Raw genomic sequence first — 23,284 nt, 5'->3', positions numbered from 1 at the left:
TTCAATTCTGTCATTTCTTGGTTTATATATTTTGGGATTCTGTTCTTAGGTGCATATATGCTTATAATTTTTATGTCTCTTTGATGGATTGACCCTCTTATGTAATGTCCTTCTTTGTCTCAAGTTACAATTTCTTGTCTTAAAGTCTATTTTGTCTAGTATAGCCACTTCAGCTCTCTTTTGGTTGCTCTTTGCGTATTATACCATTTTCCGTCCTTTTATTTTTATCCTGTTTGTGTCTTTGAATCTAAAGTGTATTGTTTGTGGATAGAATGTACTTGGACCATGTTTTTTATTCATTTTCCAACGTCTGCCTTTTGTTTGGAGTGTTTAATCCATTCACAATATAATTACTGATAGGGTAGAATTATGTCTGCCATTTTGGTATTGGTTTTCTGTATGTCTTAGGTCTTTTTTATTCCTCCATTATTTTGTATTAAATAGATATTTTCTGTCCTGGAAATTATAACTAAAATCTTAATTTATAATAATCTAGTTCAAATTAGTATCAATTGAATTTTAATAGTGCACAAAATCTTTGCTCCTATTTGGCTCTGTTCATCCCCCACCTTTGTGCTATTATTATACAAATTATATCTTTATATGTTTTATTACCATAAACACAGATTTATAATTTTGGCTCTTCTTCAGTTTCTTTGATCAGATAGAAGTGGAAAAAAGAGTTATTATAAAAAAATAAATTTATACCATCTTTTTACTTACTATGCAGTTACCTATACCAGTGCTCTTTACTTCTTCATGTGGACTTGAATTACTGTCTAATGTCCTTTCCTTTCAGCTGATGGGATTCCCTTTAGTATTCTCATAAGGAAGTGCTGTTAGTGACTGATTGTCTAAGTCTTTGTTTATCTGATAATATCTTAACTTTCATATCCATAGTTTTGGATTTTATAGCAAATTATATCCATAGTTTTGCTGGATACAGAATTCTTGGTTGACAGTTTTTTGCTTTCATCACTTTGAATATATCATCCCATTGCCTTTAGGGCTCCATGATTTCTGATGAGGAATCAGCTGCTAATATTATTGAGAATTACCTGTACGTGATGTGTCACTTCTTTTTGCTGCTTTCAAGATTCTCTCTTTGTCTTTGGATGTTGAAAGTTGGATTATAATGTGTCTAGGTGTGGAAAGTTTTGAGTTTATCCTATGTGGAGTTTGTTGAGTTTCTTGGATGGGCATGTTAATGTTTTTCATCAAATTTTAGCAGCAAGTGTTAGTCCATTATGTCTTCAAATACACTTTCTGTCCTTTTCTTTCTTTTCTCTTCTTCTGATACCCCAGGATGTGCGTATTGGCACACTCGATGATGTTTCATAAGTCACTGAAACTCTGTTCATTTACCTTAGTCTTTTTTTAAACTCTTTTTTCTTTCTGTTCCTCAGAATGGATAATGCCTATGAAACTATCTTGAAGTTTACTGTTTCTTCTGCCAGTTACTTGATACTTGACACTTGGTGGCAGGATCAACTACACAATTTGAAGGGTCCAGTGAAACATAAAAATGTGGAGCTCCCTGGTCAAAAACTATCAAAAATTTTAAGATGGCAACAGCAAAGTGTTAAACAAAGTGCAGGACCCTCTGAGCATGGGCTCCATGTGACTATACAGGTCACATGCCCATAAAGTCATCCCTGCCTCTGGTGGGGATTGGGGGGGGGGGCATTTGCTCTTGTTCTGACTAAGCCTCAGTTTTATGCAAGAGCTCCGTCCCTTGGTATTGGAGATATGGCCTCTCAGTCATCCCACCCACCTCCAACTGTAGGTCTGGTCAATGGACAGTCACCATGCACCTTTCCCAAAAGTAAGTAGATGGCATTTTTTGGTCCCCTTCCCTTAGTGATAATGGGTTTTCACCAGTGCCCTGAGGGTGACAGGGTTTATTGCCCTGTGACAATAAATGGTCACCCTCTGACCTCAGTTCTCTGAGGGCTCAAGGAAAGTTATGAATTTACAGATTGTCTTACATTTTTTTTGTTCTTGTTAAGGTGGAATCAGTGCTCTTTCCATTCTCCTACACCCTAAGTGGAGCCTGAAAGTTTATGAGTATATAAACAATTTTTAGCATGATAAATTGCAGTACAGTGAACCTCATCACCCAACTACAACAATTATCAACTCAAGACCCCTCTTGTTTCATCTCGCTTCCTTCCACTCCAGTGGATTATTTTGCAGCAAATCCTATAAATCATCAAATTTCAAATATATGTCAGTATAAGATATACTTCTAAATCAATAAAAATACCACATCAGTGAAATAACAATTCAATGTGAACTCATTTGTGTTGAAATAAATATCTCTATATTTTCAAATGCATGGACAGGATTCTGGAAAGGGACACAACAAACTGATATAAGCATTTATCCTTGAGAGAGGAGTGGGATTGGGTGGGAGCCAAGGGTGACATATGTTTTGTCTTGAACATCTTTGTTAACAATGAGAATGTCTTTTTGTATTATTTGTGTAACCTAAAAAGTGTAAAAAGGAGAAAGGAAAGAAAGGAAAGGAAAGGAATAAACACAGACTTTGGAATCCAACATGGGTTTGAAGCTCAACTCCCCTGCAGACCATATGTGTGACTTTAGACAAGTCACATCACCCCTGAGGCTGAAGGGTGTGTAGGGATGGGTAAGGAATTGGGGGTTGAAGGCACAGATAAGAATCCCTTACAGGATTAGTTGCACTAGATGATTAACTGTAAACTTTCTGGCACATAGTAGGCACTCAATAATGTGAGGACCTAACTTCCTTCCATGTCTTTACCCGATGTAGAAGCATGAACAGCAACAATCTCATTGATTAAATCCTAATTCTAATGAGCTTCTTCTGCCCCTGTGTGGTGTGTTTAAGTTACTGCTAGGATTTTCCTAACTCGGAGGGAAATCAAAGTGAACATTATTTTCCCCTTAAATTGGAATTCTTCTCTTTTACCTCTTGATCTCCAAGACCCATTCTGCAGTATCTTATTTAGGCTTCTATTACTATTAAGTGCTACAATATTTCTTTCCCCCACTAGCTTGTAAACCCCTTGAGGGCAGGAACTTCTTTAATTCTCTCTCTCTTTCTTTCTCTCTTTCTCTCTCCCCCATCCCCATCCCTGCACTCTCTTTCTGTCTCTCAACTTCTTTATTTCCAAACAAAAAAATGGGATAACACAGTATCAAGCCTGCATGTCTGTTGTAATGATTAAATCACTTCAACTCTGTGAAAACATTTTGTAAATACTAACTGCTTTCTAAATCTCTTCATGTGCCCATTCACAAACTTGTGTTAACAATGTCTACAGCTTCCCACCGCACAACTTGAAGGGCACAGCTCATTCCCTTAAAGAATCTGTAGGCTCATAGATGGTGGGAAAGAACAACTGTCAAAAACTGCAGAAAGACTGTGGTCAGCGTCATACAAAGTACTGCAGAAACCTAAAGAAGAGAGAGGAACTTTGTTGGGGACAGAGGGCGAGAGAACAGTTTACACAGAAAGAGGATTTGAGCTGCAGTCTGAGGTCTCAGAAGTAGTTCACTGTGTAGAGAAAGAGGATATGAGAGGAAACCTCATCCACAATATGGAGGGTGGGAGACAGGGAGACACGTCTGGGACCATATCAGGGTCCAATGTGGCTGCACTTTATGGAGCATGGTGGGTGTGGCTGGAGAAAAGTCTAAAATGGTAGGCTGTGCAGGGGCATGGAAGGTCCTTGGTTGCTGTATAGAGGAATGTGGGCATAAAGCACCCAAACTTAGCCAGGTGCCTTCCAGAGGGCAGAGACTCAGCAGTCACTTCTGAAATTGAATTAAATTGCTGTGACAACAGGAAGTGTCATTGTTTCTATCTTGAATTGTCTATTGTTCTTACTCAGAGAGAGGTGATTTTCAAAGTTTTAACTTCACCAAGCCTATTTTAACAAGAGCGCTTCTCAAAACACTTTTACTATACCAACATGTGAAATTTATATTCATTATAAAGAAAAGTCTCATGTCTTGACAATGTGATGATCTTTTTTTGCTCAGAAGGTAAGCCTTTAAAAAAAAAAAGTTTTTTGTTTTTTTTTTTTAAGAGGCTAGTACATACATACAATTTTGGGGGATAGAAAAATTTGGTAATCAAATCTAGATTTTGGAATATCTGAAAGGAGCTAAGTGCCTTTTTGCTAGAAGATAAATTTCTCTCAAAAGAACTTGATTATCATTTTAGCAGTTGACAGCTAGGATTCATCAAAGTTGTTGCCTTTGGGCTTTTAACAAAAAGGAAGAGAATAGGATCAAAATGAAATACAGTTGGTTGGAATGGAGGGTAAGAATAAATGTGGATGTAAATTTTTTCCGTTCTTAAGAATACACTTAAAGCTTTACAACTAATGATGACGGAAGACGACATGCCTTCTTCCACTCATAATTTACTCTCACGTTACCTCTGTTGACTGGTTGTTCCACTTCCTAGGGAAGCCAAATTTAGTTAGTAGAAAAAGGAGCAAGGCATTTGACTAGGCATGTCACATCAGATGGGGAAAATCAGTAAATATAGGAACAAAAAGATGATGTAAATTAAAACAGTATTCAATTTCTTACCCATGAAACTGACAATGATTTAAAAATATCCATTGTTAATGTGGCCACGGGTAGGATGAAATGGGCAAGTCAAATATCGGTGTATTGGATGCTGTAGTGTGCCACCCAGATTCCCAAGGCAGGATAGAGGCACTCATTTCCCCAGGTGCTAGGGGTGCTGCTGATGGATGGCTCACAGCTCTGTCCCACCTGGGAACTGACTCCCTAGGGCATCTCACATCCAATGACTGGTCCATATGGGAGCACAGAAGCCTGAGCCCTTTGCCTTGATTCAGGACAGCTGGAGGCTCTCTCCTAGTTCTAGAATTCCCTGTGTGGTCATCTCTGTTGCAATTACACTGCAGTTCAACTTTTCTTTCTGCCAGTCTTGCTTGTCTTACTCCTTCCCTGACAGGTGAGAGCCCTTCGCAATAAACCAGATCTCTGTCCTATGTCTGTTTCAATCCAAGACAACAGCCACGAGGAAATGAGCATGGTTCTCCTGGTCAAATCTATTAATATTTTCCTTTGTGAAATCTTATTTTGGTTCTGTATTTATAAAGCATTTTCCACCATGAATCAAATAATGTGCATATTTTCTCCTAGTTCTTTTAGTAGTCCGTATTTTTATATGTCACTCTTTAATTCATCTGGAATTCATGCCCGTGTAATGTGGAATCTAATTAAATCCTCTCCACCACTCCCCTCCATACCGTTCACCCTCAGCACTCATTATGGAATAAACCACCTTCTTCTCCATGGATTTTGAATGGCGTGTGATTTGATTTCACAAGTAAAAAGTCTGAACATCTTAAACTGGGAACTTTCTAACTTAGAAGGTTCAAGGACCAACAAGATTCATACGTAGCCAGCAGGGAGCTCTAGCGCATAAGAAATGGGCCTCTGCTAACTAGCTACATTCCCCCAATAAAGAGTTTGCTTTCTGTGAACAAAATGAACTCTGATGAAGAAAGAGCTAGACTCTTTCAGCTTCTGGCTGGGGCCCAGGGAAAGAGGCCTGTTTCTGCTGTCCGGGGTATAAAGACCAGGGCCTAAAGCGTCTGGTGGAGAAGGAGATGGAACTCCACTCCCAAACATCCCTACACAGAACAGTCTGTGTTAAATAGTGAGTTTCCTGTTACTGGAAGGGCTCAGACAGAGGTTCCAGAAACGTTTCCATTAGCGTTTCAGAGACCCGAAGTCCAACCATCAGTGTCACTCCAGGGTGCCTTTATATAAGCTACTGTACTTGAGTTTATAAAATGCAAAGCACTTAATGACATTCTTTGATGAAATTTTCTCAGCAGTGACCCAGTAATGCGACTCTTGGCAGAAGGACCTTACCTGCCCCCAACTCTCTTATTGTTGCACCTGCCTTGACATCACCATGGATTTATTCTACTGGCTCCCAAGGGTGCTTTATTCAGTTAAAATGCTCTGCAGGAAGAACAGCAGGGGTTCCACCAGCTGACCAGTCCTGGGCCTTGAAGGTCAGCTTAGAGCTTAGAGCCAGAGATGACTTTTCTGCCGTCACACTTTTGTAGATAAATGGCCATGGCCACAGCAGTGTGGGCAGGGAAGGAGTGTGGATTCTAATCCCAGTTCTTCCACTGGCAGACACAAGCTGCAACTGCAGGCAAGTGTAAGTGGGAAGCTGAAATGGGAAGGGGACACTGACCATCTCGGCCTTTATCTCACATTCAACTGAGATCAGCCTTGGCAATTTGGATGGTGCAAATTTCAGGAAGTTCGTCTTCTTGCCCTTTGTCGCTCATGCCTTGGTCGTCCCAGATTTTTTTTTTTTTTTAAATTTTATTTATTTATTTATGGCTGCGTTGGGTCTTCGTTTCTGCGCGAGGGCTTTCTCTAGTTGCGGCAAGTGGGGGCCACTCTTCATCGCGGTGTGCGGGCCTCTCACTATCGCGGCCTCTCTTGTTGCGGAGCACAGGCTCCAGACGCGCAGGCTCAGTAATTGTGGCTCACGGGCCTAGTCGCTCCGCGGCATGTGGCATCTTCCCAGACCAGGGCTCGAACCCGCGTACCCTGCATTGGCAGGCAGATTCTTAACCACTGCGCCATCAGGGAAGCCCTCATATTGGTTTTAGTAAGAGCCTTTTGGGGGAAAGATATCCTCATTGAAACATACCCAAGTGCAGGGTGGTGACAGCCCACCTTGAAGCCATTGCTCCATCCCTGGTAGCTTCCCTCTGATTAAGGTTCCCATATGGATACCTTCACCCTTGAATATTGGAGCTTGCATAAGACCAAGCCCCTGCTCTTGAATTCCTGAGCTGAGGCCACAAGAAATTCCAAAGATTTCATTGAATGTCGAGGGGCAATGACAGGGAACAGCAACTGCAGTATAAATCTAGTTTGCCCACCATATTCAGATGTCTAATCTTGGCAGAATTAGTGTCTTCCAGGGCCTGTCCTATTCCATGAGGATTTCCAAAGAGAGAGCTCATTCAGGAAATCCTCCCTTTTTAGTTCTTAGGTTTCTTTCCCCAACTTTCTTTCTAGGCTCCCTTACTTGTGAACGTTGAACCAGGCTTTCATACCTGGGATAAATCCCACTTGGTTGTGGAGTATAATTCTGGTTATATAGTAATAGATTCAATTTGCTAATATTTTGTTGAGGATTTTTGCATCCACATTCATGAGAGATATTAGTCTGTAGTTTTCTCGTAATGTCTCTGTCTGGTTTGGGTAATAGGGTAATGCTGGTCTCATAGAATGAGTTAGGAAATATTTCCTCTGTTTCCATCCTCTGAAAGAGATTGTAGAGCATGGGTTTAATTTCTTCCTTGAATGTTTGGTAGAACTCACCAGTGAACCCATCTGGATCTGATGCTGTCTGTTTTGGAAGATTATTAATTATTGATTGAATTCCTATAATATATATATGGCTATTCAGATAGTCTATTTCTTCTTGTGTGAATTCTGTCAGATTGTATATTTGAAGGAATTGGTCCATTTCAACTTGGTTATCAGAGTTGTTGGCATTGAGTTATTCATAGTATTCCTTTATTATCCTTTTAATGTGTGTGGGATCTGTAGTGATGTCCCCTCTTCCACTTCAGATATTAGTAGTTTGTGTCTTCTCTCTGTCTCTGTTTTTTAGTTAGGCTGGCTAGAGGCTTATCAATTTTATTGATCTTTTCAAAGAACCAGCTCTCGGTTTCATTGATTTTCTCAGTTGATTTCCTGTTTTCAAATTCATTGATTTCTGCTCTAATTCTTATAATTTCTTTTCTTCCACTTACTTTGGACTTAATTTGCTCTTCTTTTTTTAGTTTCCTAAAGTGGAAACATAAATTATTGATTTTAGATCTTTCTTCTTTTTTAACATTTGTATGCAATCTATAAATTTCTCTCTCAGTGCTGATTTTCCTGCATCCCATAAATTTGATAAGTTTAATTCAAAATATTTTAAAATAATATTTTAATATTAATTTTAATATTAATATTTAATATTTAATTTATTTAATCCAAAATATTAAAAAAATTCTTTTGAGATTCATTTTTGACCTATGTTAGAAGTGTGCAGTTTAGGCTTCCTTACTTTTAAGGACAAGACTCCCTGAGAGCAAGGAATTGCAGCAGGGTGTGGTTGGTTGCCCAGACTGAGGACCAGTGTAGCCCCAGATGCCCACTTTGCATGGTCTCTCAACTTACCAGGAATCTTCAAGTAAAAAGGGGTCTTCTTCCTAAATCCAAAGTCACACAAGCCAAGGCTCGCGAATAACTCAAAATGATATATATTCTGGTTCAGGGGATACAGAAACGATGAAACACAGATCTTGGGCTCAGAGAGCTCACAGCTGAGAAGGGAAGGCAGTACTTATGAGAAGCTGGTGGACAGAAGCCTCCATGGGCTCAGGGTAGAGGTGGTCTATTCTATCTGGAAGCAAAAAGAAAGCCCCATTTGAAAAAATGGACTCGTGTGCATCAGGTGAGTTTGGGGGATGGAGAGGCAGGGAAGCAAGCACATGTCAGGAAAGGCATTCCAGATAGAGGAAATAGTGCAGCAAAAGTTTAGAAATGAGACAACCTGGTTTCACAGGAAACCTCAAACCTGACTGTACCCCAGTGTGGGAGTAGAGAGTGCAATGAAAACTAGGTTGGGTTTGTCTTTGAAAATAGTACTATTTATAAATACATTTATAAATGTATTTATATATAAACAAATATTGTTTATAACAAATAAAAAATATAAAACAAAGTAGACCTAAAAAATAAGGCTTACTTTATCCTAGAGCCCAGTCTGAGCCTCAGTTTCTCCATTAGTAAGTTGAAGGTCATTTAAATGAGATCAGTAATTTAATTGCTGAGCAGCTAAACTATATTTTCACCCCAGCCTCTAGAGAACCTTATGTGGTCCTCCATAATATGAAAGAGATCAAAATGAATCAGTTGTTTGAAATAATTAGAAGATGAGGCTCCCAGCATACTTAGTACCTCATTATGGCTTTGAGGTCACTGCAACTCCTTCAGACACTCCCCTGTTTGATGGATAGTTGATCCCTAAGAACATCTCTACTGCTGAAACACTACGATTCCAAGTTTAATGGATTGAATTTGTGTACTTAATAATAAAGAAGGTCCAAATTAGGCATCATTAGGAAAGTCTTTGGAGGACCTTTTATATATTTAACAAAAAGCCTAAAATATGAGGGTTTTTTTTCCTCTCTAGGTAAAACCTTTTAATCCCTAAGAGGCCTGTGATAGGGCTTTAAGGAACCTTTGAACATCCTGAAACTAAAGGCAGGTTTACACACAGGTTAAGAACTACTGGATAAGTTAGATGATTCTGTGATTTCAAAAGCCAAAGTTTGTTCAGGGAAGAATGAGAAAGTCTTGTTTAAACCGCATGTCAGTTGATGGCTGGCTTCAGGGGGAAACTGTCTTTCACAGAAATGGATAAGCATTCTCAATCCAGATATGGCAGGTATCTGCAGAGCCTGGATCCTGACCTGGGCACTTTCTGGAGCTGAGCCTGGATCATTCCCCTGTACTTTCAACACTCCTAAATATCAGAGTTGGGAAGGAAAAATACCTTCAGGCTTTCATGTTTAAGGCTCTAAATCCTGAGATTCTTAACTTTAGGTAAAGAGATCCTTAGAATGGGGAACAGATGCTCCTCAAAGAGCTCTATGTCCCAGAAAGGTTCAGAGTCTCTTGGTCTAAATGCACTGGAACAAAGCTATAACAGTGTGGAGAGAAATGCCCTAAGAAGGCTGACTCTGGGTGGGGCTGGGGACCCAAGGAGTGGGCTCTTTCCTAGACTGACTGTCTTCAGAAAGGGTAATGATCATTGTCTGGGAACCTGTCACTCTTTTCTGGTGAGACAAACAGTGGGAGAGGGGCCTTCATATGGGAGTCTGGGCCACACAGTTTGTGGAAGGGCTAGAGTCAGAAAGAGGAGGGAGGGTATCAGTGAGTCCTCCAACCCCCCTCACTCCTCAGAAATAACAACAGAGAAAATGAATCCAACCAAACCTGTGGACTGGTTCAGAAGAGGTTCCAGAAGTCCAGGGACCAGCAGCATCAGATTTTATAAGATTTTGGAAATTTCTTAACTACTTAGATGCATTACTTTTTTATCTACTGTTACTGCTCAGTGACTTGAGGAAAATAGCACATTGTAGGAATATTAGTCAGGACAGCCTAGGCTCTGCTGCAGAAACAAATAAACCTAGGAATCTCTATGACTTAATGCAATAAAGGTCTATTTATTTCTTGTGTGAAGTTCAATGTGCTCAGGGGGCCCTCTTGCACCTTGTAGCTATGTCATTTGGTGCATACTCCCCTTCAAGAAAGACACACATCACTTCTTTCACCGACCATTGGCCAGAACTAGTCACATGCCCCAGTCTAACTGCAAAGAAAGCTGGGGAGTGTAGGAAAGTGCACAGAACACTTGGTGAGCACTGTCTCTACTGAGTATGCTCTCTGGGCTCCAAATACCCCTTTGATCTCTTCCCCTCCTACACACAACCCACTTAACCCCTCCTCCAAAATCTCTTCCAGTTGCTACATCCAGTTTTAAGCCCAGGATTTCCTGAAAATGTTCAGCCATCTTCCCATCAGGTCTACATGATTTCTCTTGGTCCAGGGATCTCTGAACTGAAAAAACTAATCACTTGCCAATCCCACACCCAGGATATAATGTTGGAACGGGGACAATATGACCTCAATAAGCACTTCCATCGGAAGACAGGGAGGATGGGAGGTACCCAGCAGTCTCTGTCCATCATGGCTCTGAAATCCCACTGGGAAGACCCATCAAAGCCCTTATTTTAATGACTCTGCTCTTTGGGAGATGCTCCCTTGTTCATTGTTCTCTATTAGTCCTAGAAGAGCCTTCTAGGAGGCTCTTCTTTTCTTATGAGCCTTCTTGGTAACATGTGAAGTGGTCTTTGAGAAATAAGCCCTCTCTGGGGACTGCTTGGCTCCTTGGCCCACTTGGTGTTTTGGAAGTTTTGGCATAAGGATTGTTTTAAGACTTGAACAGTGAAAGGCTTCCTCAGCCTGGCTGTGTGATTTCTTTGGTAATATGATCCTCAAAGACAGTACATTACTGATATATTTTCTTCCAGCTGGTCCATCAATCAGTAACTACACCTAGAGCTTGTTTTGAAACTAGCTCTCAATCTGCATTATTCCTTTGCTCCCTTGCCCCATGCTACACCCAACTTAATAGAGGCCCCATTGAGGTTTTCTGGAGCAGCAGGTTGGCAACACACACCCTTACTCTGATCTTTGCTGTGGATTGATCTTTCCTGGGACGTTTGGCTGGACTTTGTACCTTAAAGGCTCTTTTGATCCCATCTCTTCCTGTTTTGGATCTAGAAACAGTTGGCTTTTTCATCCCTGAAAGGCCCCAATTTTCTGGATTCTCTATTGCTCTCTTTTTGGCTGAGTTCATCTCTTCTTATAATATCTTGTCAAGTCCAGTCAATAGCAACCAACGTGTATCACTAATGTTATTTTTCCAATCCTTGCCCTTGAGTTGCCATTTCAGTAAGCCCATGGTCTGCCTCCCAGGTAACTGCAAGCAACAGCTTGACCCTATGTTGTGCTGTTTTATAATACAATGAATTGATATATTTCCATCCTAAGCCTTCATTCTCCGCAATGCCCGTCACACTACCACTAAGGAAGAGTCACACATTTTAGGTTTGTTGCTCCAGCAGAAGTCTACTTCCTGTCCCAATTTCTGTTGTAGTTAGGATAATTAGTGCCAGTTGCCACAACAAACCAACCCTGAGGTTGCTCCACTTACATGACCATTACAAAGTCTTGGGCAGCAAAGACCAATGTCTTAGGTTGAGTTCCCTAGAAACAGGCTCCGAGAAGGAGTTGTATGTGAGGTTCCATTGGAGAGTGTTTTAGGGAGATACTCCTGTAAGGAAGTGAGGAAGGAAGGGTCAGGTGGAGGGAGAAGTTGACTTGTAATGTGGTTACCTGGAGGCCTCAGCCTGTCCTATGGGGAGCTCTGGAGCTGGGATGGCCCTTCATTGTCCCAAACTGGAGCAAGAGAGTAGGGCCTATGTATCTAGGCACTGACCATCCGTTGGAGAGGACATAAACTTCGGTATGGATTTACCCAACTTGGAGGGCAGTTCCCAGTGAGGGACACAGCTGTAAGCCAACCGAATCCAGGGGATGTGTTTATCATCCTTGAAGAGGGGACATGCGGGGGACACCATAGTGTCCATCTGAGATAATATGAAGGTTCTGGCGTTACAGGGAAGGCACCATCCCTGACTCTAGCTGCTTGAAGCACTGGAGCAGGCTGACTCCAGTGGACACCTGAAGTGAAGAGCATTTGGTACTGATGATCCCAACTGTATCAAATAATAATGGATTCTTCTCTTTTCCCTTCCATTCTCAAGAGAGCCTCTGTTTTGCAGAAACTAAATAGGAATCATCTTGGAAGAGGATTCTGGGATTATTGGTTGTGTGCATTTCCCCTGAGATGCAGTGGAGAAACCAGAAGAAGGTGTTGCCAAGCTGAAATAGACCACCTGATGGTACAGAGGTGCTCCATAAATGGTCCAAGAAATAAATGATCCAAAAATTGGGAAAACCTCCATGCCCAAAGATATTAATCCTAGAATCATTTACAAAAGGGGAAATCTGAATGAATCCAAGGATCCAATATCAGGGAATATTTGAGTAAGTGTGGGCATGAAATTGTACAATCAGGCTGCACGCTCCCTGGAAGCTGAAATGGACCTGGCATGGTGCCCACCTCTGACACTCTGAGTGTGGATACACAGTCCAATCAGCCCTCATGCCAGGGGATTTGTTGGTATTAGAAATAACATGCAGCAAATAAACACAAGCGATGATGTTAAATGGACATGATATTAGTGGAAAAGCAGAATTCAAACTCTTAAGCTCACTGTAATTCAATAATTAAAGTATATATGCAGGTGAAACCATGCAGAAAGGGAAATTTTTTAAAAAGCCATTATAAAGGTGTGGGTGCTGTCTTTGGAAGCTGAGAGGCTGGTGGAAGCAGAGAAAGAATTGGGGGGGTGACATCTCAGAGGGAAGGAGTCTGAGGGGAAGTCAGGGGAGGCAGGGAGGTGACACCAGACACAGGCTTGTGAGGTGTAGGAGCAGGGCAGGCCTCTCAACCCACATCAGCTCAAGGTCAGTCAAGTCAGCTTAGCTCAGGAAAGAAGTCCACTGGGTGTAGGTGACTGTTTGCCTTCTTCATGTAGCTGGTCAGAAAGGCTTCTCTGTCTGCTTCTTCTCTGAGCCAAAATTTTCTTCAAAGACTTCCTGGGGAGTCGCAGCCAGTCAGGGGCAGAATTTGACTATCCCTTGGCTCTTTGGGTAAATCTTGTCTAAATATCTTGGATGAATGAGGCTCAGGTAGGTTAAACTACTCGCTATAATGTGATAGAACTGGGATGAGAACTCAGACGTGATCACATCAAGTTTGTATCCTTTCACGGCCCATCTTTGCCTCTGTCCAAACTGGGTATTATTAGAGCAGCATCCGTGGGTATGTACACACTTCATCATCTCATCATTATCCCATCAATATCATGTCATCGTCATCATCATTATCATCATCATCCGACCACCATCAGCATCATCATCATCTCACCACCACCATCATGCCATCATCTTCATTTCATCATCCCATCAATATCATCATCATATCTCATCATTATCATCATCATCATCCCAGCACCACCATCATACCATCATCTTCATTTCATCATTCCATCAATATCATCATCATCATCATCATCCCACCACCACCATCATGCCATCATCCTCATCATACCATTCGATCATTTGAAGGCCTTCAGAGTAAAACTGAAGTTTCCTGGAGAAGAAGAAATTCTGCTTTCAGACTGCAGCATCAACTCCTGCCTGAGTTTCTAGCTTGCTGGCCTGCCCTACAAATTTCGACTTCCACAACCATCTGAGTCAGTTTCTTAAAATAAATCTCCTTATATATCAATATTGATACTGATATAGATAGATATATAATAAAGGTACATATAAAGATATAGATATATGGATATATATGGATACATGTATGGATAAAGATATATATATATACACATATGTAGATAGATTTATAAAGATATATGTAAGGATATATATAAGGATATATATATATATATATATATATATATATATATATATATATATATATATTTTATAGCTACCACATTGGGGTTACTGAAAAAAAATCAAAATCTGTCTCTAAAATCTTTACCCTTAGAGTAAAAAGAATTTTTCTACAATAAAGTTATTATATTTATAATTCCCATACATTTTTTGAATTGTATTTTATTTATTTTTTTATACAGCAAGTTCTTATTAGTTATCCATTTTATACATATTAATGTATACATGTCAATCCCAGTCTCCCAATTCATCACCACCCCCCCGCCACTTTCCCCCCTTGGTGTCCATACGTTGGTTCTCTGCATCTGTGTCTCAATTTCTGCCTTGCAAACCAGTTCATCTGTACCAGTTTTCTAGGTTCCACATATATGCGTTAATATACGATATTTGTTTTTCTCTTTCTGACTTACTTCACTCTGTATGACAGTCTCTAGATCCATCCACGTCTCTACAAATGACCCAATTTTGTTCCTTTTTATGGCTGAGTAATATTCCATAGTATATATGTACCACATCTTCTTTATCCATTCATCTGTTGGTGGGCATTTAGGTGGTTTCCATGTCCTGGCTACTGTAAATAGTGCTGCAATGAACATTGGGGTGCATGTGTCTTTTTGAATTATGGTTTTCTCTGGGTATATGCCCAGCAGTGGGATTGCTGGGTCATGTGGTAATTCTATTTTTAGTGTTTTAAGGAAACTTCATACTGTTCTCCATAGTAGCTGTATCAATTTACATTCCCACCAACAGTGCCAGAGGGTTCCCTTTTCTCCACACCCTCTCCAGCATTTGTTGTTTGTAGATTTTCTGATATGCCCATTCTAACTGGTGTGAGGTGATACCTCATTATTGTTTTGATTTGCATTTCTCTAATAATTAGTGATGTTGAGCAGCTTTTCATGTGCTTCTTGGCCATCTGTATGTCTTCTTTGGAGAAATGTCTATTTAGGTCTGTGCAGTTTTGGATTCGGTTGTTTGTTTTTTTAATATTGAGCTGCATGAGCTGTTTATATATTTTGGAGATTAATCCATTGTCTGTTGATTCGTTTGCAAATAGTTTCTCCCATTCTGAGGGTTGTCTTTTCATCTTGTTTGTAGTTTCCTTTGCTGTGCAAAAACTTTTAAGTTTCATTAGGTCCCATTTGTTTATTTTTGTTTTTATTTCCATTACTCTAGGAAGTGGATCCAAAAAGATCTTGCTGTGATTTTTGTCAAAGAGTATTCTTCCTATGTTTCCCTCTAAGAGTTTTATAGTATCCGGTCTTACATTTAGGTCTCTAATCCATTTTGAGTTTATTTTTGTGTATGGTGTTAGGGAGTGTTCTAATTTCATTCTTTTACATGTAGCTGTCCAGTTTTCCCAGCACCACTTATTGAAGAGACTGTCTTTTCTCCATTGTATATCCTTGCCTCCTTTGTCATAGATTAGTTGACCATAGGTACGTGGGTTTATCTCTGGGCTTTCTGTCCTGTTCCATTGATCTATATTTCAGTTTTTGTGCCAGTACCATATTGGCTTGATTACTGTAGCTTTGTAGTATAGTCTGAAGTCTGGGAGCCTGATTCCTCCAGCTCCGTTTTTTCCCCTCAAGACTGCTTTGGCTATTCGGGGTCTTTTGTGTCTCCATACACATTTTAAGATTTTTTTGTTCTAGTTCTGTAAAAAATGCCATTGGTAATTTGATAGGGATTGCATTGAATCCGTAGATTGCTTTGGGTAGTATAGTCATTTTCACAATATTGATTCTCCCAATCCAAGAACATGGTATATCTCTCCATCTGTTTGTATCAGTTTTAATTTCTTTCATCAGTGTCTTATCATTTTCTGCATACAGGTCTCTTAGGATGACCAAAGGATCATCTTAGGATGACCTGTGGTAGTCTCTTAGGATGCTTTGTATTTCTGCGGTGTCTGTTGTAATTTCTCATTTTTCATTTCTAATTTTAATGATTTGAGTCCTCTCCCTCTTTTTCTTGATGAGTCTGGCTAATGGTTTATCAATTTTGTTTATCTTCTCAAAGAACCAGCTTTTAGTTTTATTGATCTATTTTTTATTGATTTATTGATCTATTGTTTTCTTTGTTTCTATTTCATTTATTTCTGCTCTGATCTTTATGATTTCTTTCCTTCTACTAACTTTGGGTTTTGTTTGTTCTTCTTTCTCTAGTTCTTTTAGGTGTAAAGTTAGATTGTTTATTTGAGATGTTTGTTGTTTCTTAAGGTAGGATTGTATTGTTATAAACTTCCCTCTTAGAACTGCTTTTGCTGCATCCCATAGGTTTTGGATTATCGTGTTTTCATTGTCATTTGTCTCTAGGTATTTTTTGATCTCCTCTTTGATTTCTTCAGTGATTTCTTGGTTTTTTAGGAACGTATTGGTTAGCCTCCATGTGTTTATGTTTTTTACGTTTTTTTCCCTGTAATTGATTTCTAATCTCATAGCGTTGTGGTCAGAAAAGATGCTTGATATGATTTCAATTTTCTTAAATTTACTGAGGCTTGATTTGTGACCCAAGATGTGATCTATCCTGGAGAATGTTCCGTGCGCACTTGAGAAGAAAGTGTAATCTGCTGTTTTTGGATGGAATATCCTATAAATATCAGTTAAGTCTATCTGGTCTATTGTGTCATTTAAAGCTTCTGTTTCCTTATTAATTTTCTGTTTGGATGATCTGTCCATTGGTGTAAGTGAGGTGTTAAAGTCCCCCACTATTACTGTGTTACTGTCAATTTCCTCTTTTATAGCTGTTAGCAGTTGCCTTATGTATTGAGGTGCTCTTATGTTGGGTGCATATATATTTATAATTGTTATATCTTCTTCTTGGATTGATCCCTTGATCATTATGTAGTGTCCTTACTTGTCTCCTGTAACATTCTTCATTTTAAAGTCTATATTATCTGATATGAGTATTGCTACTCCAGCTTTCTTTTGATTTCCATTTGCATGGAATATCTTTTTCCATCCCCTCACTTTCAGTATGTAGGTCTGAAGTGGGTCTCTTCTAGGCAGCATATATATGGGACTTGTTTTTGTATCCATTCAGCAAGACTGTGTCTTTTGGTTGGAGCATTTAATCCATTCATGTTTAAGCGAATTATCAATATGTATGTTCCTATTACCATTTTCTTAACTGTTTTGTGTTTGTTTTTGTAGGTCCTTTTCTTCTCTTGTGTTTCCTACTTAGAGAAGTTCCTTTAGCATTTGTTGTAGAGCTGGTTTGGTGGTGCTGAATTCTCTTAGCTTTTGCTTGTCTGTAAAGCTTTTGATTTCTCCATCGAATCTGAATGAGATCTTTGCCAGGTAAAGTAATCTTGGTTGTAGGTTCTTCCCTTTCATCACTTTAAATATGTCATGCCACTCCCTTCTGGCTTGTAGAGTTTCTGCTGAGAAATCAGCTGTTAACCTTATGGGAGTTCCCTTGTATGTTATTTGTAATTTTTCCCTTGCTGCTTTCAATAATTTTTCTTTGTCTTTAATTTTTGCCACTTTGATTACTATGTGTCTTGGCGTGTTTCTCCTTGGTTTATCCTGTATAAGACTCTCTGCACTTCCTGGACTTGGGTGGCTATTTCCTTTCCCATGTTAGGGAAGTTTTTGACTATAATCTCTTCAAATATTTTCTTGGGTCCTTTCTCTCTCTCTTCTCCTTCTGGGACCCCTATAATGTGAATGTTGTTGTGTTTAATGTTGTCCCAGAGGTCTCTTAAGTTGTCTCCATTCTTTTCATTCTTTTTCCTTTATTCTGTTCCACAGCAGTGAATTCCACCTTTCTGTCTTCCAGGTCACTTATCCGTTCTTCTGCCTCATTTATTCTGCTATTGATTCCTTCTAGTGTATTTTTTTTTTCATGTAATGTCTGAAACATTTATATTAACATATTTCCATACAAATAACCCAATGAAAGTTTAGTATTAGTTGTTTTGTTTGTTTGTTTTTTTATACTGCAGGTTCTTATTAGGCATCAATTTTATACACATCAGTGTATACATGTCAATTCCAATCTCCTAATTCAGCACACCACCATCCCCACCCCACCGCAGTTTTCCCCCCTTGGTGTCCATATGTCCATTCTCTACATCTGTGTCTCAACTTCTTCCCTGCAAACCGGCTCATCTGTACCATTTTTCTAGGTTCCACATACATGCGTTAATATACGATATTTGTTTTTCTCTTTCTGACTTACTTCACTCATCTTCTAGTGTATTTTTGATTTCAGTTATTGTATTGTTCATCTTTGTTTGTTTGTTCTTTAATTCTGCTAGGTCTTTGTTAAACATTTCTTGCATCTTCTCAATCTTTGCCTCCATTCTTTCTCCGAGGTCTTGGATCATCTTCACTATGATTATTCTGAATTCTTTTTCTGGAAGATTGCCTATCTCCACTTCATGTAATTGTTTTTCTGGGGTTTTATCTTGTTCCTTCATCTGGTACATAACCCTCTGCCTTTTCATCTTATCTATCTTTCTGTGAATGTGGTTTTTGTTCCACAGGCTGCAGGACTGTAGTTCTTCTTGCTTCTGCTCTATATAAGGATATATTTATAAACATATATACATATATAAAGATTCATGTATCTTATTGGTTCTGTCTCTCTGGAGAACCCTGACTGATACACCTGGTCTAATGCCTTCATTTGACAAGTGAGGAGAGACTAAGGGCCACTGGGGGGAAGTGACATGCCCAAGGTCACACTTTGAGTTGGCAGCTGGATCTCAGGAATCCAGACCCACAGTCCTGGGCACTGTTGTCCCCCAAATGAAACTTTTTCTGTGACCTGTAGTAGTGATAGAGCTGAGCCCCAGAGGGCCTGCACTGCCTTCTGTCAGCCCTTTCAAGTGCACCCTTTCATCCTGTGCAGAAGCGATGAGGTGCATGTTAAAGTGGATTGGCTTTCATGTCTCAGAACTTCAGCCCCAGAGGGAAGGAGGGTGGTGCAAGGTGAGCGACATTTTCCCTGAGATTTTCCATAATTTTTGACATTAACTTTGGGGAGCATTGTCAGACTGTTCAGTCCCCTGGGGGACAGTAATGATGTCCGTGGTGCATTAAATGCTGTTCCAGGTAGAAAACTCCAGGCAAAGAGGGCATGCGACATTGGGAGTTGACCCAGTTTTTCAAAGAGCCTGAGAGGATTTGCTGTGCTTAAAATCCCGCATTTCCATTGTCCCTTGCCAGGGAAATTTCCCCTTGTTGTCACTTCTGCTGTCCTTGCCCTGGACAGCACATCACTTCCCAGGAAACTCAATGGCTTCTCTCCCACCCCACCTAAGGGCAAAGAGCTGGGGGCCTGTCCTTTGCTTGACGAGGCAGGAGCACTGGACTGGGAGTCAAGGAGCCTGGTGTTCCGCCTCAGCTCTCTCCCAACTTAGCTGTGCAATTTCGCTAGAGTCACTTACCCTCTCTGGGCCTCCCCAACTTTCCCCTTTTCTCTTGGAGCTCTTATAGCCCATGGTTTATACTGTATAGTAGTTGTCACGTGGTTTGATAAGTCATCTCTCTAAGAGATGCAGGGCTGCATGGTGGTAGAGAGCTCCCACCCTGGTCAGAGAGATTCAGTTTGAGTCCCGCATGGCACTTATCAGCCGTGTGATCTCTGACTTGTCACTAAGCCTCAATCTCCTTATCTATAAAGTGGGGATATCACAAGTATTACCCCAGAAGGCATTTGTGAGAATTAAGTAAGCTAATATTCTGGTGGCTTCTGAGTTTTCCTCATCATAATCAGTATCCGGTGTCTCTCTCTCTCTCTCCTAGTAAATTGTGGGCCCTATAGCAGGGGCTTGCTAATCATATTTTACCTTTGATGTCTAGCCTGGCACATAAAGGATCTTCAAAAAGTGCTGAATGATTAAATAAATGAAAATACCCACTCATGGATTATTAAATGAATAAGAATATGCATTAATGAACAAATGAAAGCTGAATAGGAATATTCTTAGGAATAATTTTGACCTCCGATGTTCAAACATGTGTTTAGCAGTGCCACTCTTTACTGAAACAAGATGGTCAGCAGGAGTCCAACACATAGAAGAAGAAAGCAAGGCTCCAACTCAAGTGGAGGTGGGGTTGCCGGGACCCTCCCAGCTCAGCCCATCTTTCGACCTCTTATTTTCTTGTATGCAGCAAGCATACCATCTCTCGATTTCCCTGAGGGTCCCACAAAGATGAAGTTTATAAAACACAGTTTTAACCCAGCCTTTCCTATCACCCACCCAGTGACCATCCATCCATCCTTAAGACATATTCCAAAAACAGTAGAACCCCACTTCACAAAAGTATTCTCTGTGCTGTTATATATGGTGGCAGAAATTTGCAAACTAAAAAGATACAGCAGTAGGGATATTTATACAACAAAGTACATTAGGAAATCCCACCCTGTGGGATTAAACTCTGGATGATAACAAAAATAACTCTGAAAGCAATCTTCAAAGCAGGAAAAGACTGAGCGAGAAAGGATTGGAGCTTTGCCAAAATCCTCTCCATCTGAGGACGATATGCAGAGAAACATGGGGGAATTAAGACAAAGTGTTAGGCTGGACTAGAGGGATTCTGACCAAATGTTTCCCCTTCTTTCTCATTTGCTTTATTGCTAGCATAAAGCTGCTTGTGCAATATATAGAAATCAGGAACTTTTTAAAAAGACACTTTTTTAAGCATTAACTGGGAAGTGCTTATTTTTTTTACTTCCATATTAAATCTGTTTCATAAACGAGTCTAGCATACTTCACGTTGGAGAAGGTATTAAACTGCATAGTGTGTGTGTGTTGTGTGTGTATGGATATGTTCATATGTGTGTATGCATGTGTGCATGAGGATATGTGCATATGTGTGTGAATTCATGTGCATGTGTGTATGTATGCATGCATGTGCACGCATGTGTGTATATGTGTGTATATGTGAGTGTGCGCCTGACCAACACCTCTGAGAGGCAAGCCCAGGTGATCCCCCGCCCTGCCTCAGCAAAGTGGCCACAGGCCTCTCTGCCTCCCTTGCCAGTCTCATCCCATTAGCCAAGGTGATGCTTCACCAGGCTGGTGCTCCCGGCTCAGAGTGTTATTAAACACACAGATTGTCCCTGGCCTATTCTTAGTTCTGACAGATTCCAGAGGAGGAAAATGAATTCTGTCTCTGCTCAGGAACAGCAAGTTCATTCCAAGTAGTGTCACCATAGGGAGAAGCAAATGCTATAAAGCCTTACAAAATAACCAGCAGTCCTGGACAGAGCATTTTTGGTTTTTTTGGTTTGTTTTTTTAAGAAAAATTTTAAAAAGAAAGTCTGTGCTCAGCGTGGTGTAGCACAAAGATCATGACCCTTGGAATAAGGGAGACCTTGGTTTCAATTTCATCGCTGCCACTTCTAGCTGCTGAACTTTGAACAAAATATTTAATCTACTTGAATCTTTCATTCATAACTTTTCTCATTATAATGGTGTTATGGAATGAATGTTTGTGTACCCTTCCCCCCACCCCCCCCCCCCCCAACTCACATGATGAAACCTTAACCCTAAATATAGTGATATTTGGAGGTAGGGCCTTTGGGAGATAATTTGATTTAGATGAGGTCATGAGAGTGGGGCCCCCATGATGGGATTAGTGCCTTTATAAGAAGAGGAAGAAACACCAGAGCTTCTTCCTGTCATGTGAGGACAGGACACAGCAAGAAGATGACTGTCTGCAAGCCAGGAAAAGAGTTCTCACCAGGAAGTGAATCAGCTGGCTCCTTTTTTTTTTTAAGGTTTCACTTTATTTATTTATTTATTTATTTATTTATGGCTGTGTTGGGTCTTCGTTTCCGTGCGAGGGCTTTCTCTAGTTGTGGCAAGCGGGGGGCCACTCTTCATCGCGATGCGCGGGCCTCTCACTATCGTGGCCTCTCTTGTTGCGGAGCACAGGCTCCAGACGTGCAGGCTCAGTAATTGTGGCTCATGGGCTTAGCTGCTCCGTGGCATGTGGGATCTTCCCAGACCAGGGCTCGAACCTGTGTGCCCTGCATTAGCAGGCAGATTCTCAACCACTGCGCCACCAGGGAAGCCCTCAGCTGGCTCCTTGATCTCAGACTGTGCAGGCTCCAGAACTGTGAGAAGTAAACGTCTGGTGTTTAAACCATTCAGTCTGTAGTATTTCATTATAGCAGCTTGAGCTGACTGAGACAATTGGGGATGAATGTATTTAATTCTAAGTTTGATGACAGGATGAAATGAGATAATGTACAAAGGCATTGATGTCTGCCTAGTAGGTGCTCAATAAATATTAGTCCCAAATTCCTTCACATCTTTTTTTAAAATTATTTATTAATTTTTAATTTTTTGCCTGCATTGGGTCTTCATTGCTGTGCACGCACTTTCTCTAGTTGCGGCGAGTGGGGGCTACTCTTCATTGCAGTGCACAGGCTTCTCATTTCAGTGGCTTCTCTTGTTGCAGAGCATGGGCTCTAAGTGCACGGGCTTAGTTGCTCTGTGGCATGTAGGATCTTCCTGGACCAGGGCTTGAACCCCTGTCCCCTGCATTGGCAGGCAGATTTTTAACCACTGCACCACCAGGGAAGTCCTCCTTCACATCTTGATGAATTGCCAAATGCTTCTCCCTTCTGCTAATTTCTTTGTGCCATCCTCCCTCCTAATATTTAATACAAATAATGATAAAGAGGTAGAATCAGGAAATATGTGACCTGACCGGGCCCTTCTCTCCCTTCTCTGTTCTAGTTGCCTCACCTGTGGAGTCCAGAGACAGCTGAATTCCAGTGGGGCCCCGGGCTTTGTGGCAATTACAAGTGTTATGCCTTGTGGGATCGAGCAAGGACGTAGAGACCACCTTATGGGAATTCCAGGGTGAGAACTGGACATTTTAAGATGCCCAGTGGGAAGAGCTTGGCCGTTTGAGACCTGAGGACTCTGGGAGGATGAAGCAAAGGCCAACATTCACCTACTTGTATGGGCTTGGTCCCCTTGGCAATCAAGTGCTGAAGAATTAATAGAACAATGGACTAATGCCCCTTGTCCTTGATGCTGGGACAGCATATGAAGGCTTGAGGTCAGGGAGGCTCCTCTATCCAG

At 40.7% G+C, this 23,284-nt stretch overlaps 1 long non-coding RNA gene across 2 annotated transcripts in view; it reads left to right on the top strand.

Moving 5' to 3' along the window:
* LOC132360759 (uncharacterized) overlaps positions 1 to 23,284 on the top strand; it is a 49,783-nt gene that overhangs the window by 15,470 nt on the left and 11,029 nt on the right. The window contains exon 3 of one of the 2 annotated variants that reach the window (XR_009501173.1): positions 22,934 to 23,206. The exons of the other annotated variant lie outside the window; for it this stretch is intronic. This is a non-coding gene — a long non-coding RNA (uncharacterized LOC132360759). Of the gene's footprint in view, positions 1 to 22,933; positions 23,207 to 23,284 lie in introns of those variants that run through there. 2 annotated transcript variants of the gene reach the window in all.

The sequence above is a fragment of the Balaenoptera ricei genome, chromosome 2, assembly GCF_028023285.1.
Source record: "Balaenoptera ricei isolate mBalRic1 chromosome 2, mBalRic1.hap2, whole genome shotgun sequence".
NCBI classification, from domain to species: domain Eukaryota; kingdom Metazoa; phylum Chordata; class Mammalia; order Artiodactyla; family Balaenopteridae; genus Balaenoptera; species Balaenoptera ricei.
This window is presented reverse-complemented; position numbering and strand designations above follow the sequence as displayed.